The sequence below is a fragment of the Ananas comosus genome, unplaced genomic scaffold (genome assembly GCF_001540865.1).
Source record: "Ananas comosus cultivar F153 unplaced genomic scaffold, ASM154086v1, whole genome shotgun sequence".
NCBI lineage: Eukaryota > Viridiplantae > Streptophyta > Magnoliopsida > Poales > Bromeliaceae > Ananas > Ananas comosus.
In genome coordinates, this window is record NW_017890924.1 from 21,184 (window position 1) to 24,321 (window position 3,138).

The 3,138-nt window shown below is 33.1% G+C and overlaps 1 pseudogene; it reads right to left on the bottom strand.

Annotated features, from left to right (window-relative positions):
* Positions 1-1,054: 1,054 nt before the first annotated feature.
* On the bottom strand, positions 1,055-2,861 carry LOC109704424 (annotated as a pseudogene).
* Positions 2,862-3,138: the final 277 nt, after the last annotated feature.

Consider the following 3,138-nt stretch of genomic DNA (forward strand, 5'->3'; position numbering starts at 1 on the left):
ATATATATATATATATATATATATATATATATATATATATAGAGTTGAGCTAGAATACTATCGATAGCAAACGGACTCCGTTGCCACCCATTTGTTTTCGATGATAAAAACCTCCAAATCGACGATCGGCACCGTTAAACATGATCTAGCTATACCACTTGAAGTGTTTAGAAATCAAATTTCAAACACTTTCGACATCATGTTCTCTAATCCATCAAAGGGACACAAAAATGAATGGCTGAAAATGAATAATTTTTAAAAAATAACGATAGGAGGCTTGTAATCAAGATCAACGGAGTAAAGATATCCAAATTAATTAAATAGTTGTTAAAAAATTTTTTAACAAAAATTTAATTAATCAAGATATCTATACGCCGTTAAACTTGAGAAAAAGACTCATATCATGACCGTTTAAAAAATATACATTTTCAGCCATTCATTTTTGAAACCACTCGATGCATAAGACAACATGATATCGAAAAGATATAAAATTTGATTTCTAAACACTTCAAGTGGTATAGCTAGATCAAGTTAAACGGTGCCGATCGTCGATTTGGAGGTCTCTATCATCGAAAACAAATGGGTGGCAACGGAGCCCGTTCGCTATCGATAGTATTCTAGCTCAACTATATATATATATATATATATATATATAAAAATCAGATTTTAATTTTTAGAAAGGTGATTATGTAAATAAACACAATTCAAAGGGCATCAAGTAAATTTTCTCTGCTCATATCAAAGAGCGTAAATTTAGAAAGCTACATATTTAGCATGCAAATGATACTATATTATTTGGTTTCCCCTTATAAAACTGGTGCTTATACACGAAAAACAAATAACATTATACCATAGATATGGTATGCGATGCCACATTATATTAGGGTTTAGCATATTAGGATTCAGGATATAGGGTCTAAATTCAAGGTGAAAAAAGCTGGACAAGGTTTGATGGGGAACACGAAATTAGGGCTCCCATACAATGCCTACGTTGACAGAATGAAGATCACAGCAATACTGTGGGGTGACAATAAATCCCAAAAAAAAAACTCATCTAAATTACGAACAAGGCGATCTGGAACGGCAGACAAGTAAAATCAACTGCGATCTGCCCGATCCCACAAAAGGCCCTGTCGGTCACGCTGAACCCTAGAAATTGAAAACAAAAAAAAACTGAGAGGCAAGTTATAATAATATCAGAAATTAGTTATTAAGTTCGAGCTAGAATTGCATGCGCGCTTATGCGAAAGTTTGCAATCGAAAACAAGCCTCCTCACAATCCTCCATATTTTCTTAAATAATTGACCACTACTAAACATTTCAGGATCAACGGATATTAAGTGAAATAACCCTTTTAAATATATATACAAATAATTAATGATACTTAAAAGTGTCTCAATATAGTCTATCATCAAACTTAAAAGAATCGCCGGGTAAAGCATAGGTAAAATATATTTTCATGCTTTAAAACGTCTAAATTTTTTGAGAAGTTTTTGGAATCTTGAGACTTTAATTAAAAAGTCGGAAAATTATAAATAATAGTAAAATCAATCATTCAATACATTGGCTTGAGAAAATAGAGAGTTCATATGACTATACCTTTTGAAGAATTAGTAGATATGGAGAAGATTATAGAAACGCGTGTGGGGAAACACTTTTTCGAAGCAAGCGTTTGTTCTGAAACGCATCATCATATTAAAATACTCTTTAAATCCAGCGACTCTCTAAATAATTTGAGGCGAAAAAAATTTAGGTTTTAATTTAAATATTTACGAACCGTACGATGCGGGGCTTGTGAGGATAAAGGTCAACATGGAATAGATGTAGAAGTAAATGAGCTTTGCATGGGGGAGGTTGACGTTGAGGTCGTTAAAAAAAGAACTAAATTTGGAGTTGAAGGGATGAGCATAAGATAACGGTAAACGTCCGGGGAGCAACGGATATGCGGGTCCCGCGCGAGCATGCTCGGTATGCAGCCCATAAACCCCACCCCGCAAACAACCAAATTCCAGGCTCCAAGGATGAACAGGCTCAACGTAAATAAATAAATAAATAAATAAACAAATAAGGCTTAATCACGTACATGCTCGCACAAATATAGTAAAGCAATACAAAAATATTGCTAAAAAATTTAATTTAGCCCTAATATTTTTAAATACATTTCTCGGATTTGTTACCATTAAAACGACGGTCTATTTTACACATGAAATGACCTTTCTGCATCATTAACTCACTAGGGTTGAGTACCCAACCTATGTTTAACTAAATTTTACTAACGGATTCTAACGGTAAAAATATACTTAAAAACATTACCACCCTAGAAGGGACAACATTTAAAAGTCGAACTTTAGAAGAATATGATTTACAAGTCACTATAAATGTAGGAATCTGTCATGCAATTTACTCAATAAATATATATATATATATATATATATAGATATATATATATATATATATAGATAAATGCAATTTACACAACAAATGTAAAAACTAAAGGGTACTAACCATAAGTGAACACTAGATAAAAAAAAAAGAAAAAATTAAAAGCGCCTTTAAAATTTACTTTTGAGTGTTACAGAATTTCACCAAACTAGGGCTCAATGGAAGAACAAATAAACGAAAAACTTACAGTGAAATGGCGAGCGAACTGCTGGACGAGGAGCTCGGCAAACTTGATACACGTTGAAACGGCACATGGTGTCGTAGTTGGGCATGAGAAAGTTGTTGAAAAAGTCGTTGCTCCCCATCCCCACGAAGAACATGCAGCGCCCGATGGCATCCGCCGCCAAGTCCGCCCCCAGGTCGTCGGTGATCCGGTCCAGCGTCATCTCGAAGTTTTTTTTTTTTTCGCAATCGAGTTCCTAGATCTCTCGATTTTACTGTAATTAGTCAATTACAGATTAGCCAAAATTAATGAAATCGTCACGTCAACACCTACTTAGCTTCCTTTAGCGTGTTAATTTTAGTCTTACTTTACAAGTATTGCACGAATCTTAAAAATATTCAAAAATTAAAAAATTAAAAGCACAGAAATAATAGCAAAAGCTAAACTACTAACCAGAAATTAGAATTTTAATAAATTAGATTCAACAATAGAAAAGTGAATTAATTATTAAAAATTAAAATTTAAATTAATTT